The 19,191-nt window shown below is 41.1% G+C and overlaps 1 protein-coding gene across 5 annotated transcripts in view; it reads right to left on the bottom strand.

Moving 5' to 3' along the window:
* Positions 1-19,191, bottom strand: part of STON2 (stonin 2) — a 668,352-nt gene that overhangs the window by 585,161 nt on the left and 64,000 nt on the right. For all 5 annotated transcript variants that reach the window (XM_085626602.1, XM_085626605.1, XM_085626603.1 and 2 more), the window contains one exon: positions 14,061-14,097. The gene's annotated coding sequence lies outside the window, so the exon portion shown is untranslated. The remainder of the gene's footprint in view (positions 1-14,060; positions 14,098-19,191) is intronic.

Here is a 19,191-nt window from a genome sequence, read left to right as displayed (position 1 = left end):
GATCAAGCAGGATTAATACCAACTCTCACCCTCAATATTTCTATTCTGAGCCATTGATTTGGTAGGGTGTCTATGTAGAGATACCTATTTTCTTTCCTCCAGCTATTTATCATGAATTGCACAGACTCTTTTTTTATCAGGTACTCCATGTAATTCAGTCTAGACATTTCCTTCCCTAAAGATTTTAGTACAATGTTTGATTCATCAATATGCAAGGACTGTGGATCAATTTTCACCTTCAACTTATCACAGATGGAGTAGAGTAGCTTTCTTATTGCTTTCGCCCACTTTAATTCACTCAGCTGAATCTCCTTCATACACCATTGTGGCACTTTCAAATCTTCTCCTGACCCCAGCTGTTTCCAAAATCTAAGTAAACTCACTTGGACTTGGACATTCCATGATGTCACGTCTAGCTCCAGTCTAATTGCCTGTATCATTGATGAGCTAGGCAATGACAACAATACTTTTAAACATTTCCCTTCCTCACTGTCCCTGGTACTTTTCCCTCCTAGACATACTGCAATTGTGGGGGGATCATTGCATTGTAAGCCTTCAGCAATGGTCTATGGGATATGGCACCATAACTACGATTGACATTTTTGCAACCCGCAGACAGAGGCTAAGGCTTTAGCTTTCTGGGCCTCTAGGTGCGTGCCCCATTTTAGAGACTTGTCAAACCATATTCCCAGATATTTATACTCGTTGACAAACTAATTTCGTTTGCCCCAAAAACCAATTACATTTTTGATCTCTCTTCCCGAAGCACAGAATTTTTGTTTTAGCCATGTTCACTGTGAGACGCTTGGTTGCACAATATGTGCTGAATGCATTCAGCTTCCTTTGCAGACCCAATTCTGTCTGATCAAGGATTACTAAATCTCCTGCATACAGTAGACGGGACGAATGCTTTCCATTTACTTTTGCGCTTGCACTTCTTTCAGTCATCAGAAAGGAAGGTAGATCAGCAAGAAAGATTGAAAATAGAAGCAGGGCCAATACGCAACCCCGTCTTAGGCCATTATTGATCGCTATCTCCGATGTCAAGCCCACCATTGTATCTTTAACGATCTGTGCCCAGTTCTGACTATGCAACACCTTGATTAATACTAGGAGTTCTTCAGGGATGTTATAACTTTTTACCGTCTCCCAAAGACATTCCCTATCTACTAGATCAAAAGCCGCCTGAAAGTCAACAAAACAGCAGGATTTTAAATCTCCTAATGGACCCTACCATTGATATGGCCATGCCATCACCAACCAACAAACCGACAGTGCTCCACATACTAAATTATATTTGTGATGCACACACATTACGGGACGCATGGTGCCTGAAAGGTACCTCCAATCTGGGGTTCACCCATTTCTCTTCCCCCACAACATGTGGTCCTGCATCGACTATTGCCTGTTATCCTCACCCGTGTCCATGGTTACTCTCCACACAACATCTATCTTGCACACTATCCGATCACTCTCGTGTGCAGGTTCTGTTGAGTGTCCCTTTTGGTGGCTGTCGGGAGAGGCAATGGCGCTTCCCTACCTTGGTGCCTCAGGACGAGCTGTTCCTTTCTAAAGTGCATACAGCAATTTTGGACTATTTTAGAATTAATGAGGGTTCAGTGGACTCCCATGCTACCCTTTGGGAGGCGTTTGAAACTTACATGAGGGGCATTTGCATTTCCAAAAACTCAGGGGTAGTTAGAGACATACATGGAGGACTCCAGCGCCTCGAACGGGAGCTGGCCAATCTGGATTTCGAGACAACTCATAACATTGGTGAGCCGTACACACATACCAGAGCCTCCTTACTGTCTGAATACTGAGACCTAGCTGAGCGCAAGGCCTATACCTAGGTAAATATGCTCGAGCGTGCAGATATGGGGAGGTTGAACTATCGGGGCACACTCTAGCTCAACTTCTCCGCCCACAGAGAGTCACTTCCTACATTTCCGAACTGAGTGCATTTGGGGGCACAAGGGTTACCACTAATGAGGACAAACTGGATACGCTGCTCCAGTATTATAAACGCCTCTACACTACTGGTCTGTCACGGGGTATCCCAGCCCAAACAACTCACCTTGATGAGGTGGCCATGGTTTGGCTCTCCAATCCACAACGTCAATTCCTTAACGATGCCATTATCTTGTGAGGAAATTATACAAACCATGGACTCCCTGGATAGCTCCAAAGCCCCTTGGCTTGATGGCTACACGGGCAAATTCTATACACATTTTAAACATATACTTGCACCCCGTCTGCTTGCTGTTTATGAGGATTCCCTCAGAATGGGTGCTTTGCCACCCTCCATGCGTAAGGCTGTAATAACGCTCTGCCCCAAAACCGGAAAGGACCCTCTACACTGTGGTTCCTATAGACCATTGTCACTTCAACTTTGGATAATAAATATTAGCAAAAGCTCCCTCCAATCGTCCACACTAATGGAACAGTTAATCTCCCCTGAGTTATCGGGGTTTGTTCCCCACCACTTCGCTAATTCTGTGTGCGGTCTTCTCCATACTCCATAGAATCTCTCTAGAGGTCCCCGCCACAATACCTCTATATGATGCAGAGAAGGCATTTGACTCCTTGTAGTGGCCTTAGCTCTGGACAGTGATTTGTAAATTGGGCGTTCCCCTCAGATTTTCTTTCTTGAGAAATCTCCTAAGCGCGTTTAATGCCCAGAAGAATTCAGTGAAGCAAGTTGACGGTGATGTTGTCACGTCAGGCAGCCCATCCAGGATATTGCCATCAGAACCTCAGAAATGTTGGCATCTAGACGCTATCTGAACACATTGGACAGGTATTGGAACATCTGTGTCCAATAAAGACTTGGCTAAATTTAAAACATAGATAATCCTACTGAAAGACTTGGAGTTATACTTGCGGCTAGATTTCTAGTAGCCCCCTTCAGATACAACAATAGTTAAAGCTAAGATTGTCCCCTGATGAAGGCACACATGCCGAAAAGTGCATAGTTCTCATCTACCGCTAGCCTTCACACAATCTACAATGACACTGGATCTCTCTATTGAATCAAATCGGATAATGAAATGTAATATCACAGATTTGTTTTGCTTATTAGACACATGCTTATGTTGTTTTTGTATTAATGGTTTTAACTATTTCTTAAAGAAAACCAAAAAAAGTGTATTGTTTATAATGACTAAAATATAAATTAAAAAATAATAAATATGTTAATATTGTTACATATTTTTCAGTTTTTCTTCTTTGAATTTATGCACATTGTTTATTGTTAAAAAACAAGTTGTTTTGTTGCCTAGAAAATTGTTTGGAGAGTTATACACTTGCTTATGTACCTTCCTTCTTCAATTACTTATTTCCCTACGACTAGGAAGTATATTTTGTATGTAGGGGTCCCTATTCTTCAAAACAAGAAATCTCCTGAATGCGCAGCCCACAGAATGCCTCAGAGTTAATGGCTCAAATACCGCTCCCTTTCTTATTATGAGGGGAACCCGCCAGGGAGGCCAAACTGATCCCCTTAGTTTTCATACTAGCTATGGACCCGCTAATCCGACATCTTCATATGCGCCAACTCCACCAAGGCGTTCTATTTAAATCTGCCCCTCTTTTCATCTCACTCTATGCAGATGACATACTTCTGTTCATCAGGCACCCGAAACATAACATAACCCTGATTCTACATGGGATGAAACAATTTGGAAACATTCTGGTCTTCGGATCAATTGGTCTGAGTTGGAACTCTTCCCCATTACTCCTGCCATAAAACAGACCCCATGAGCCTTCCCATTAACCTGGTGTGATACGCCAGTTAAATATTGTGGAAGTTGAGCATTATTACATAAATTTAGTCTCATAATGAAATAGAAATGTGTTTTAATGTTAACATAGGAAATGCGTGCCTATTTAGTGGTTAGAGATAAATGCATTCTTTATTAGATGTATCACATAGAAAATGCTGTTTGTTTTTGGAAAAAAATCCCATTTCTATCATTCTTTAACAACTAGGCCTCAAAATTATTTTTATTCTTTACTGTTCCTTTAACAATAATAAATGGTTTTCCTTCATGCTGACTTTAACATTATAACTGAACTGTAAAACTTGAAATGTTCATGAAATATGCTGTTTGCTGCACATTGCATTTCTTTTCACCTCACACCATATGATTTCAACGTATTTAGATAGTTTTCTCTGCCATTTGCTTATAATGAAAAAAAATTAAATGAAAGAAAGCGCTTGCTATAGCTCTGTTTTCCATGATCTAGCAAAGACATGCCAGACGTTAATGTTTCATTTCATAGGACAGCCCATCATTACACAATGGGACACTGAGCAACTGAAAGAGTAAACTTGCTAAAAGTTCTTATGAGAATCTTCCTAGAAGTATCCTTTGTAACATTTAGTAGCCGCCTATCAAACAACATGTCGACATGGACGTTTACAGTGGAAATCAAGGAGTAATGCAACAGACAATCAGAAGATCCTCTCTCATTGGTCTGGATGCGTCAACAGTTTGAGTTTGCAACATGTTTTGTGCTTTTCTATATAGTACTTGTTCCTATCTAGAGAGGCAACACATTCTATGCATACTTTCCCTGCCATGAGCCTTAGCACTTTACTGTGCTAATCTTGCCCATGATTGCTGTAAGCGACTGCTAACGGTGATTTCCCTCATTTCCCTTAACTTTTGTGAGGAGACCTCCTGTCTTTATGCTGATCATAGCTACTGCTATGATTGCTTCCCTCTACCTATTTCAACAGTTGTTACAGCAGCTGTTAGGGAACTCGGTTGGGTTTCCAGAACTACTCTTTATGGGGAGTTCGACCTTCCATAACTATTAGCACTTTACGAAAATGTGCTTGCTGGTTTCCAAAAAAACTCTTTATGGGTTCTTGCTAGGATAGGTTATGTACTATAGATTAAAATAAGAACTAATTTTCTTTATGGAACACGCTGTTATTTTAAATACTATCTATAATATAAAACACCTTTTATATTTCTGTAAACAGACTTATCTAACTAACCTGAATAAAAGAAAAAACAAATACGAACTAATCTCTTTAATGAGAAATAAAGCTTTTAAAAACTTCCTCAAACCTCTCATAATTGTCTGAACATTAAATGCTTTAAGTTGATGATTATTTTACTAATGTATTCAGATTGTGATCCATTCTAACACAGTCACAAAGATTTGTCGACCAAGAGAAGAAATACACCAGGAAATTGGAGTTCCACTAAGTAAGTCTTAAAGTGAAGGTGGTTATTACATTTTCAAGTGATTTCCGTGCTTGCAATATCTAGGCATACTACTCCATCCAGACCAGAAACAGGTGATGCGGCTGAATTACGGCCCTGCCATTGACACAATATCAATGCAAATTAATCAATGGATTTGTCTGCCTGTTTCAATGGTTGGCAGGATCGCAATAAAAAAAATTGTGATTCTCCCCAGATTCCTCTATATATTCCTTAATATTCCCATACACTCACCAACTAGTTCTTCCTTACATTGCGCGGCTTTATCCTCAAACATATTTGGGCTGGTAAGTAACATCACATTAGCTGGGACACATCCAAATGTATTATCTGGCTATGCAATGGCAATATGCCCATCATTGGTATTATGCGGACACCAGACTGCTGTACACCAAACTAGAAGTGGACCTTACTGCACCTACTTCGCTTTCCTTCATACCTCCCAAAAGGCTCTCTCTTGAGCTTAAGAATTTTCAAACCCTTTCCACCACCTGGTGGGCATGGAGGGAGCTTCAATGACTTCTGACTGGCACCCTCCTATACTCTCCTGCCTTAATACTGACAGATAACACTTGGCTCCCCATAATTTGTGAAACCCGGGTGAAAAGTACCTTGTCACAATATGGCCTTTATAGTTTCAGTGACCTATTTCCAATGAGGTAGACATTAACACACTCCACAGACACGCGCTTCACTGAGGCTCACCTCATGGACCGCTTTGTCCTGCACCACATACACAATGCATTGACAGCTACCATTTTGACTTATCCAATAGCACCAGACGAGATCCCTCCCCTAACATTAGTAATTAACGTTCCCAATAGGAGGTGATTAGTCTCCAAATCGTATCATGCCAGTAAAGTCCTACTCCCATCTCAAGATGTAAAACTTAGAACCTATTGGGAAAGAGACCTAGGGAAACCCATAACAGATACGGTGTGTGCTGCATGCTGTGCACTAACCCGGATGGTCGCGCCCAACCATCATAACAAACATCTTCATTTCAAGTTTGCGGTGAGCCTACATCAGTTCTAATGACCAATACAAATATGACCAGTGGCAATCTTCCAATTGTCCTAAATGTGACACTTCTGGTGCAGACATCCTCCACATGATATGGACATGCAGGCATATAGCTTATAACTGGGGTGAGATATTTTTCCCGGTTAACCCAAATATTAGAGATTGACCTAGATGCAGATCCCTTTATCAACCTGCTGGGTTACATATAAGACTTTCCTAAAAGTACTAGACACTTTAATGCAATGGCACTATTACTGGCCAAAAGTGAAGTTGCCCTGCATTGGGGTAAGCGCCTGCACCCCTACCGCTGCCAACTGGCTCACCAACATAACTGTGACATTACTAGTGAGCTGTTTGCCTCTCTTCAACCCCCAACCTCTAGGATGAAAGATATCTGGCAACCCTCAGACGATTATCTATTATCAACCACTGACCAGTCCCAATATGCCTGCTCTGTCATATCGGAGCATTACCATCCTAATCGGTAACTCCCTTTATGGTCCTCTCCCTCCATAGACCTTTATGTTAGCCCATCACAGACATCAGGCTCGGGATAGCGTCTTAGGGCGCCACTGACTGCCCCCCCATACATTTCTTTAATCCTTTACCTCCCTTTCTCTACCCAGTCCTTCCTTTCCCATAGCGCAATATATGGATTCTTCCATTCCTATAGTCTACCCTCGACAGTGTGGACCGTGCGACTCCTTTAATCTGCTACAGAGAAAATAGCTAGACTTATTAGTCTTTCCCTTTGTTTGTTTTCGAGCACCTCTTGTAGAGCATATGGCATACGCTGATTACATTGTATCTATTTACAGCAACTACGTTTCTCAGTAAAATGTTATCTGAATCCTAGATACATTGGTTTCTTATACAATACTGTGCTTATATGACAAATATTAGGGCACTCTCTGTATTATCTTTGTATGTGATTATATGCTTGTCCTTCCTTTGATGGATACTTTTCTGCATGTATGCTTATGCTATGTTGATTCCTTTAAACTAAATAAAAACAATAAAAAAAATAAAAAAGTCACAAGACAGCAGCATACACATTAAACAACAATCTCCTACCTAACCTGTGAGAAGAACTGAAACCTTACCACACTGGAAAATATCAGGGAAAAGCTCCTCATTTCAATGGAGAAAGGTCAGCAAAGCTGCCCTGGAACAAGCTCTGTTGTTCAGCAACTTATGATGGTGGACAAGTTAATACTAATGAGAAGGCCTTGTGATTTGCTGAGAGTGTTCCAACTGCATTGGAAGGGATTTAGTTCTTTCTTCTAAACCAAATTCAACAAGCATATTAGTGTCAGTCGAATCATCAATATTCAGGTTGCCCTGCTAAGTGCCAATGTTCTCATCACCCTTACTCCACCGTTGCCGTTTAATTTCTAAATATGTCCTCAGTCACATGTGGTAGCAGCAATATTGAGTACGTGTCCAAAAAATCTTCAACAAGGCCCACAAGCTTTGGACTACCTCCAATCATATAGCAGACGTAAAAAAACTGAGATGGTTATTCAGTGAAGAGTTCAAGTACACATCCTAACTCAGTGGGAAAGTGCATAAAACATTCAGTTTGATGTTCTTACAACTTCTTTTATAACTTGAGTTTATTTATTTATTTATTTATTTATTTAAGCTTGTACCGCGCACAGCTACCCACAATGGGTTTCCCGGCGCCAGGGATAGACTGTAGAAGAAAAGAGAATGTCACCTAGACTTAAGGCCTCTGCCGACTATTGGTCACGCTTAGTAAAGAGCAGGGTCTTCAAAGCCTTACGGAAGCGGAGTAAGTTGGTCTCAGATTTTAATGCCAATGGGAGGGAGTTCCAGTATTTAGGACCAAGAGTGGAAAAGGAGCGGCCTCCCATTTTTGCCAGCTTCCATCTTGGTACTGTGAAATTGCCAATGTCCGATGACCTTAATGAGCGCAGGGGTCTATAGGGTTTTACCAGCCCCTGAACATATACTGGGGCGCTACCCTGCTTAGCCTTGAACATATAGCAGAGTGCCTTGAATTTAACGCGTTCTGGGATGCTCAACCAATGGAGGTCACGCAAAGCGGCAGTGGCTGAGGTGCGTCTGGGGACATTCTTTAGCAGGCGCGCGGCCGCATTTTGCACCACCTGCAGCACATGTATAGTAGCTTTATCTGCGCCCAAATAGAGAATGTTGCCATAGTCCAGGCGTGATGTTACAAGTGCCTGGACTACAGTTCTGCGAGAGGAGAGGGGGAGCATCCACAAAATCTTGTGAAGCCATCGCAAGGTTGAAAAGCAGATGGCTGAGACCTTAGTAGCCTGTTGTCTCATAGTTAGCCTGTCGTCAGTAATGACGCCCAGGTTGCGAACTGCCGTAGATGGTGTAGGCGCATTTCCCAGTTCGATGGGCCAATGGCGAGGACCCCAAAGATGTTTGTTCTGTCCCAGAATGACCACCTCAGTCTTCTCCCCATTCAGCTTGAGACAATTTCTCCGCATCCAGTCGGCCACAAGAGTGAGGCCCGACTTGAGTGCGGAGATGTTGTTTACGTCTCTCCCTGACAAGGAGAAGACAATCTGGGTGTCATCTGCGTAGGAAAACAGGGTTAGCCCAGCTTGTTCGACTATGGTTGCCAAGGGTTTAACATAAATATTAAATAATAAAGGGCTAAGAATTGAGCCCTGGGGGACGCCACGGGTGGAAGGACAAATGGCGGAGGCAGCTTTAGAAGAAAACACTTGGAAGCTTCGGTCACTAAGGAAAGACGCCAGCCAGGCCAAGGCCTGGCCTGCCACACCTAGAGATTTCAGAGAGTCAATGAGGATGGAATGTGACACGGTGTCGAAAGCTGCGCTCAAATCCAGCAGGATGAGCGCCATGGTGTTTCCCTGATCGACACCGTGCCTAAGACTCTCTGTCACCCCCAGGAGGGCTGTCTCGGTTGAGTGCCTAGGCCGAAAGCCCGACTGAGAAGGATGGAGAAATCCAGTGTTTTCAACCAGTTTGGAGAGCTGAGAATTTATATGTCTCTCCAATATCTTTGAGAAAATTGGCAACAAAGATATAGGGCGAAAGTTAGCAGGATTTGAAGGATCTGCACCCTGTTTTTTTAATAACGGTACAACCATGGCGTGTTTCCAAGGTTGTGGGACATGGGCCTCGCTCAGAGAAGCGTTGAGTAATTTAATGATGGGGGGATGAGTGAGGGGGTCTAATTGTTTTAATATTTTGGCCGGGAGAGCGTCCTGTGGGGAGCCCGATCTCACACTATTTAAACAGGAGAGGAAAGAAATGGCGTCTAAGGGCTGCCAAGTAGTGACTACTGCATCAGTGTCATTGTTTTCCAATTTTTGGACTATGTCAAGGGCAGTGTACATAGTACCTGGAGGTGTAGTGAAATTTTCATAGATAAGATCAACTTTATCTATGAAGTAATCCGCTAAGGACTGACACTGAATGCCATCAAGTGCCGGGGGAGGAGGGATCGAGTTAGCACCAGTCAATTTTTTGACAACAGAGAATAGCACCTTTGGGCAGTTTTGTGCATCAGTCACAGTTTTCCTTGTGTAGTCTGCTTTAGCAGTTTTACAACTGTAGTGGTATTTTTTTAAGGCTTCTTTATATGTGGCTTTACGTGAAGGAGAATAGCCTTGTCTCCATTTACGCTCCAAGGTCTTACAATGTGAGCGGAGGCTTTTAAGTTGTTCCGAATACCATGGAGCAGGAGGGTGGTGTGAAAATGCGGGCTTTGATGTCATTGGAAGCGCTGTATTGACTGCAGTGGTTAGCCAGAGTTCAGTGGCGCAATTGAGAGCGGCAGTTGGTAGTTCAACACATGGAAGTGTTTTGATCAGTAGTTTATTGAGTTCTGGCAAGTTAATCTTCCCCCAATTCCGAACTGGCCGCGTAGTTTCCACCTCAGGTCTTATTACTGTATCAGTCATGTCATAAGAGAAGGGGACAGCTAAGTGGTCGGACCAGGTGATTTGTAGGGCTTCACGAGAACAATCTAGGGACAGGTTAGATAGGATCGGGTCCAGTAAGTGACCGGCACAATGAGTGGGACCTGTGTTTAGAAGTTGAAGGTTAAAAGCTTCCAGAATAGGGAGAAGCTGATTCCTATTAGGGCACTCATGGTCGTCAAAATGTATGTTTAGGTCCCCTAAGATTGTGAAATTAGGCGCTTTAAGCAGTACTGGGGCTAGGAAGTCCGGTAACGATGTTATCCAAGGGCTCGCTGTCCCAGGGGGACGGTATACCAGTAGCCCTGACAGCGTAAATTGGGGGGTAATGGATAATTTAAAAAGGGCTGATTCACAATCTTTTTGAGTGGTGTCTACCAATTTACAAGTGTATACATTTTTGTAAATAATTGCAATTCCTCCGCCCCTACCGGAAACTCTATCCTGACGAAGAATGGCGTAGTTAGAGGGAATGGCGTCTGCCACATCCGGGCCCGAGCAGTCTCTGAGCCACGTCTCGGTCAGGAATATAGCATCAGGTTGATTTTGATCTAGAAAATCGTGGATATTGTATCTATGTTGTGGTAAGGATCGGCAATTTATGCTCCAAAATCTTAAGAGGGGGCGAGTGGAAGTTGTCCTAGAGCATACCTGTCTCTTTCGTCTGCCTTGATGTTGGAGGGATCTGCATGTGGTAGGGGTTTTTAGTGAAAAGTTGCAGCGAGGACAGCTGAACTTGTGAGGCGGGAAAGGGTAGGTGGAGCAGTTATTATTGGGAGCACCACGTAGCGCAAATAACTCTTCGGAGGAGTATGTAAGAGTCATGATGGATATAGTGGCTTTACTCACCAATAAAGGGTATGCCAGAGCCCAGAGCCCAGCCTAGCGCGGACGAGCGCAGACGGGCAGGACTCTGGCTGGACTCCGGCGCGACTATGGCGCGCCGGCTGTGCGCGTTCGCTGCGCGAAGCAATGGACGTCTGTTTTTATACTGTCCCTATCCAAAATGGCCGCCGCCGTCTGCTCGAGCGTGGCCCTCCTGAGTCAGCCCTGAATCGGCTGTACACCCAGGGAAAGGAGGCAGGTGAGCGAAAGTGCAGCGCTCCCTCCAGAGAGTAAGCTCAGTATTTTAAATCGCCTGAGCGGTAAATAGATCGAGCAGCGCGAAATTCCGTGACTGCTTGCAGGGGGGGGTAGGACACAAAGGATAATCACAGTAACAAGTTAAAATCTGAATCAGAGCGTTTTTAAAAGCTAGCAGCCCGGCTCAAGCCTCAGGCAATAGTGAAGGTAATCTCCTCGCGAAGCAAGTCCTTCTACTGTTTTTATACTGTCCCTATCCAAAATGGCCGCCGCCGTCTGCTCGAGCGTGGCCCTCCTGAGTCAGCCCTGAATCGGCTGTACACCCAGGGAAAGGAGGCAGGTGAGCGAAAGTGCAGCGCTCCCTCCAGAGAGTAAGCTCAGTATTTTAAATCGCCTGAGCGGTAAATAGATCGAGCAGCGCGAAATTCCGTGACTGCTTGCAGGGGGGGGTAGGACACAAAGGATAATCACAGTAACAAGTTAAAATCTGAATCAGAGCGTTTTTAAAAGCTAGCAGCCCGGCTCAAGCCTCAGGCAATACTGAAGGTAATCTCCTCGCGAAGCAAGTCCTTCTACTGTTTTTATACTGTCCCTATCCAAAATGGCCGCCGCCGTCTGCTCGAGCGTGGCCCTCCTGAGTCAGCCCTGAATCGGCTGTACACCCAGGGAAAGGAGGCAGGTGAGCGAAAGTGCAGCGCTCCCTCCAGAGAGTAAGCTCAGTATTTTAAATCGCCTGAGCGGTAAATAGATCGAGCAGCGCGAAATTCCGTGACTGCTTGCAGGGGGGGGTAGGACACAAAGGATAATCACAGTAACAAGTTAAAATCTGAATCAGAGCGTTTTTAAAAGCTAGCAGCCCGGCTCAAGCCTCAGGCAATAGTGAAGGTAATCTCCTCGCGAAGCAAGTCCTTCTACTGTTTTTATACTGTCGCTATCCAAAATGGCCGCCGCCGTCTGCTCGAGCGTGGCCCTCCTGAGTCAGCCCTGAATCGGCTGTACACCCAGGGAAAGGAGGCAGGTGAGCGAAAGTGCAGCGCTCCCTCCAGAGAGTAAGCTCAGTATTTTAAATCGCCTGAGCGGTAAATAGATCGAGCAGCGCGAAATTCCGTGACTGCTTGCAGGGGGGGGTAGGACACAAAGGATAATCACAGTAACAAGTTAAAATCTGAATCAGAGCGTTTTTAAAAGCTAGCAGCCCGGCTCAAGCCTCAGGCAATAGTGAAGGTAATCTCCTCGCGAAGCAAGTCCTTCTACTGTTTTTATACTGTCCCTATCCAAAATGGCCGCCGCCGTCTGCTCGAGCGTGGCCCTCCTGAGTCAGCCCTGAATCGGCTGTACACCCAGGGAAAGGAGGCAGGTGAGCGAAAGTGCAGCGCTCCCTCCAGAGAGTAAGCTCAGTATTTTAAATCGCCTGAGCGGTAAATAGATCGAGCAGCGCGAAATTCCGTGACTGCTTGCAGGGGGGGGTAGGACACAAAGGATAATCACAGTAACAAGTTAAAATCTGAATCAGAGCGTTTTTAAAAGCTAGCAGCCCGGCTCAAGCCTCAGGCAATAGTGAAGGTAATCACCAGATAAGCTGACAAAAGCTCTTTTGTAGAATGCCTATAACACCATAGTCCATTAATATCAATGGGGTATCCCAGTATCATGCAGAACCCGGGGAATTATGACAGTATACAGACAGAGGTTCTGCCATGAAGGAAACAATTGCTTTTCACTGGATTTGGCCACAGCAATTTAGGACTATCAATCAATGATATACAGAAATGCAATACTGAACATAAATGACAAAATGAATTACACCAACACTGTTAAATGCAAAAGTGTGCGAACGATATATTAGAAAATCATATATCGTATACGTTGATACACATATCAATATTCAAAAACAGGACTGCTTCACAACATAGAAAAATTACATATATATATATATATATATATATATATATATATATATATATATGTGTGTGTTTGATACATTACATAAACACTAACACAGCAGACAATGGAGGCACTTGACATAAATAACATATATACAAAAGCTTGCTTGGGCGACCATCTACACTAATTGTCCCTAGTCATACATATGTTTTTCATTCTGGGATAGATATGTCTAATCGGGCCTGGAACTTTTGTTCAGTTTACGTCAACGTTTCGACCCCCAAATATCGAGTGTGGTTGAAAATCATCACCATGGGTTCTTCTTCATGACTAAAGATACGATAGTGAACTGCCTGTTATTGAAAGTTTCTCAGTGAGAAAAGGGACAGTTGCGATCATGCACTTTCCTCCTAAATACATGATACCTTAGTGAACGGATGAGACCATTCCGTCCAAGTTCAGTTTCAATATGGGACCGTGAAGTGCTTTTTTTCTGGCAAATTTGCTTTGTATCAAATTAAAAGTATCACCATTTCATAGGTAATATCACCATCAGTGGTATCCGATTCTAGGAGCAGCAGGTGCTTCCCGGGCTTCTCTCCGGCGTGTTGTAAATTCACTTCTGCTCGGTAGTGTGTCCCTGCAACAATGCTAATTACAACACCATAGATTTATCTACATTAGGCTCCCTGAAGAGCTTATCAAAATGCCACAGATGTAGCAAAACCAGTCAACCAGACGTTTGCATCGAAAGAGACATAACACCATGACAACTCCACTGAAATAATGTTGTTGGCTTTTTGGTGGAGTCCTACATCACATTCAATATACTCTACACTGTACACAAAGTATTTTGGAGCAAATTCCATGGAATACTCACAAGAGCGGAAGTCTCTGCTTCAGGGGTATATAGTCACCTAGAAAATAAAACAAATTCTATTAAAATTATTTACCAACCTCACAATTTATCGCACATAAATCAACACACTTTCTCAGAATAACATTTTTCTCCTCTATAATGTCCCAAAAAGCCAAACCAGGAATGGGGTGGAGGGGTGTGGGTGGGTGAAATTGACAATGAAAAAATCCTATTGTTCCACAGGGTGAGGTGGATGCATTTAAACTCGACATGGCACACCCAAAGAGTGTGAGGAAAAATGAGACTGTAGCTATTTTTTGTGAATTGATGTTATAAATTCAATTGACATATACAAACTAAAATGGCGAACATGGTACTTCAAAGACAAGGGCAAAAGAGATCCAGGCAGGATGCAGGAAGTGATAAAGCAGCTTTTTGAAATGGGGAAATGGGTTTGATTTTAATGGCATTTTTGGCATTGTGTAAGGCAGTCTCATTACTAGGTCATCTTTTTGAGGCAGTGTTGAGAAGGAAGTATGTAGTATATGAAAATGTGTTTTGCTACCTGAGGTGAAACATAAGTTATCTAGTTAGGTCATGATTGTAATACATATTTTAAAAAAAAAAGATTTTTAGCAAGTTTAGGCTCCAGAAAAAGAGACCTATATCTCAACAAGCATAGGGCCAAATACAAATGGAAAGAAATGTTATAACAAATTAAATGATTATAGATTTAATTACAAATTAAAATGTGGAAAAATGCTGTGATGTTTTTGTTGGTTAGTCGCACACCTTCCCATAGAAGCAAAAAAGGTTTAAAAAATAACATTTGTACAAAATAAAAATTAAATCAATAAAGGTATGTATTGGCTTCAAGCCCTTGAATATCTCAACAAGTGGTTCTGACACAGAATCAATACATTTTGGAGAATGGCTATCCTGTCAGAAAAATCCACAGAACCTTGATTGCGCTGGTGTAATTTGGTCCCTTATCCCAGATTTTATGACAGTCAAACTTCAATCTTATGATTTAGCAATAAAAAACATAAAGAACAATAAACAAGTCTAATCATTTGAAATTACTGTAAAAGTTTCCATCATCGCTTAGTTGAAGTACCCCTTCCATCATTACATAGTGTGTCCATTTTCAGAGATTGTAATAGTTTTGTTGCTGTGACACAGCATTGGTCTAGTGAAATGACACAATCCAATGGTAATAGCACGTATGAAGTAGCTGCTGTTAAGAAACTACTTCTCTCCTCTCCATCTCACTGCCCTCAGTAATCAGAGCAAGAGAAAAGATGTGATTAAGGTAAGTAAAGTGAGAATTTGTGTCATAATCTTGATAACACATCATTCTGAAAGTACTTTAATGAAATATTCCCAAAATTCAAGTCTTTCCTTAGGCAAAGTTGCTAGGTCACACTTTCCCCAAGAACATTTTGAAAACCCGGGAGCATAACATTGAAGTGTTTTCTAGACAATGGCCACAAGAATTTGGCTAAAGAGCTATATGTATTATAGGTAGTTAAGAAAATCTAGAATGTAGGGACACATGGCTGATTATTTTTCAAAATTAAATTCATGAATACATTTTTTAATCAAACACTTTCCAAGTGTATTCTTAAACATATGATGTAGAATCTACATGGAAGGGACAGGATGAACACATCAATTGTTATACATATATGAAAGTAATTTGCAGCTTCAGCTGGTTTATGACGCGCTACATAAATTCTGCAATACACTCAACAATCACAGGTGTAGACAGCAGGCATACACAAACCTAACAAGCTCATAGAGTAATGGTACTTCTCAATTATATAGAGATCACAGGATCATTTCGCATAGAGGTTACACAAATCTTGCGTTTTCAGGCGTTAGACAGCAGTAGTGATAACCTCAAAATGAATTAATAATCTAGATAATAAAATGCCTCCACACAAGTCAGAAAAAAAGCAAAGGGAAGTAAAAACCATCTGATACAATGTAACCAAAATGAACAAAAAGTCTCCCAAACTCTACAATCACTCAAATATCAGCTTTAAATCTATTTCAGAACTGCAGTCATTTTGTCAGCAATATCAGTTTAGTGGTGTGTGAAACTACAGATATTTTACCAACACAAACATAATTTTGTTTGGAAGAAAGAAATTGACATCTCCCAAACCTTTAAAAGAATGCAAAACACAAAAGGATGCCATTTTTTATGCACTTTATATAATGCAGTATGCATCATGATTGGTGCATTTTGGGCACCAATAACCCAACACCCCAAGCCTAAATGGCGATCCTGATAAAACAAATGACTGTTCTTTTTTTTATTTTACTTTTTATGCTGCTCATCCTTTAAACATAATCAGCTCACTTAACTTGTTGTCATAGATTTATGTGCATATTATGAGGGTTCACCCTACATTAAGCTTGTGTAAAACTGGAATATTTCATATTTATTTGAAACACCAACAAAGTGAGAAAATGACCCTTCATATTCAAAACCACATTTACGGATACTCCATATGACATACAATGAAAAGAGATGTGAACACTATTTCACACTCTTTCCTTACTATCTCAGTAATTTATCTTCAGGCTAATTTTTCTTGAACTTCAATAAATGATCAAGAGAATTCCAGAAACTAAATAAGGAATGTTGATTGAATAATTAATAGTTCAGAAGGATATGTTCTGACTCACAAATATATCATTATTAGCAAGGTCTGGCACAAAACTACATGAACAAAAATCAATAATAAAATATCGGTCAAGTGATTTGTAGTACAAAAAAGGCTGCACATCATTTGATTTGAAAAAAACAGAAATCTAATCTGTTAGCATTTTTGTAAATATTTGTATCAAGATAGATTTCACGGTGTGTTTTTTGTGGTTATGATACGTATTCGGTATAATATGGTAAAACATTTTTTGTTGTTTGTTCTTACACTAATTTCCTTCAATAACTCTTATGGTATCTAACAATATCTGTGCTCTCTGGAATTCAATACTTGTCGATCATTCAATTGTTATACACATTCTTAATACATATTTTAATATTTATGAGTCCTCCATGTCATGAGGAAGCATTTGAATCACCTTCTATGTTACAAAACACTTGTTGGCTTTTTTCTGCCTTCATCAATTTAATGTCCACCCAATTTATGAAATATGAAACATCTCAATTCAGTTTTCATTTGTGGCCTCAAGCTTCTCTATTTGCCTTGTAAAATGTATTTTTGTCTCAAAATATCAGACTTTCATGTTTAGTGAATATATTTTGGTATCCAAATATCAGATTATTATTTTTACCAGGCATTCACATATACTATAGCCCATGAACAGATTCTGCCCTTTATGTCCATTCATCATCATCAAATTCCAGGGGAGTATCATTGTATGATATGAATATCACCACCAGTATGCCAAAGATAACCAGAATTGTATCAAGAAGTTCCATAATTAATTGATTAATGGCTACTGTAATACTAGCAACAGAATGTTGCCAAGAATGTAAATCATGAGACAGACAGAATTTCACCTAGAAAACAGACAGTATGCCACTGCTGGTTTAAGCATATGTCCACTAGATTAGATGTTGCCTGAAATGTTCTCAGTTTGTCAATAATTGACATAATTATACCAGGGTTATTAAAGATGTTACTAAGAATGCCCAGAGTATGTCATGGATGGATCGCATTGGTACGAGTGAGTTTCTATGGGCTGTAGTAAAACATACATATGTAAATATGCTTTTTCATACATTCATGTGCCCATAAGATACATACACACATGTTACATTTGTCAGATTACTTGCTGTTAGTGACTTATCACCAGCTAGAAACAAGGGAAAGAGAAGCTCCTGAGTGTTCTGTTTCAGGATTCATTTATTAACTCACTCATTAAATCATTCACTTAATCAGTTTCCTAAAGCTGGTCTAGATTGTGTAAGCCCCACGCAGGCAAGTTCGAAGAAGCAACTGCATAAACCATTGACCATTGACATTGAGCATCTGAGCGAAGTAAGCAATGCAGACTTCATGGAGGGTAGTTCGGGGGATGGGGGTGTATTCTCCCTGACAATATTTTGGAAAAAGACAGGGTCAAATGTGTATTTTGTAGCACAATTTCCACTCATGTTGGTTATGAATCCAGAGGTTCGCAAGGGTCACCAATGAAATATATCAATTTTTTCATGGCGTGCCACCTAAAACATACCTATTAGTCTGGTAAAACAGTGTATGTTTAATCTATTTTCCCTAATAATTGGCTACCAGTCTCAAGGGCTTACTGTCTAAGTACTCTCTAGGAACCTGCCATGTTGAGAAGTGTCCCACATCCCTGTCCTAAGGGATAAGCAGGCTACAAGATGGATATCGTTCCTCACCTTTGTTAAGTTGGACGGATCAACAAGGCAAACTCAGAGAAAATCCATGTCTATGTAGTGCAGATAAAGCTCTCACTATGGTTTTTGCAACAATTCTCTGCAAACCTTGCCTTGATGCGAATGAAGAGTTTCTCCACTATTGCTTCTAAGTTATGAAACAATCCATTCTCTATAAGGTCTGAGCCGACCTTTCTGTTCCTGGAATGATTCTCCAAGAAAATTACACACCAGGGCATACAGCCGTATAAATTTACGACTCCCAAATTGTGAATGTCTTTTTCCAGAACTAATTTAAGTAAGACGATTAAACAGGAATAGTAAAGATAACACATAAGGCAATCAGAATGGCTAATAGGTTCAGCAATATTAGCAAAAAGCAATAAAATATTAAACATTCCAAGGTAAAAAGACATTACATTCAAAATTCTAAAAAATCAATTCTAATGAAAAAGGTGCTGTAAATCCTATGAATGAACATTAGAGGTAAAAATATATATAAATTATCACTTTTCTTAATTTTATTTTCTTCATAAAATGTTGTTGTGTCGAGATTTCTTTTTATTTTAATGAGCTTTCTAAGATCAAATAAGACAATGGGTATCAGAGTACTGCTCAGGGCAAAAAAATACACAGTATATAAAAATAGCAATAATACTACAATTGCAAGATAGGGTAATAATAGCATAATATACAGAAGAAATTGTAGCTACTTACAGAACGGTAAGTTAACACAGCAAACGCTGTTGCAGGAGCCAAGTCAGACCATCAACA

This window comes from Triturus cristatus, chromosome 9 (genome assembly GCF_964204655.1).
Source record: "Triturus cristatus chromosome 9, aTriCri1.1, whole genome shotgun sequence".
Taxonomy (NCBI): Eukaryota; Metazoa; Chordata; class Amphibia; order Caudata; family Salamandridae; genus Triturus; species Triturus cristatus.
The sequence above is the reverse complement of the archived record's forward strand: the minus strand, read 5'-3'. Positions and strand labels throughout refer to the sequence as shown.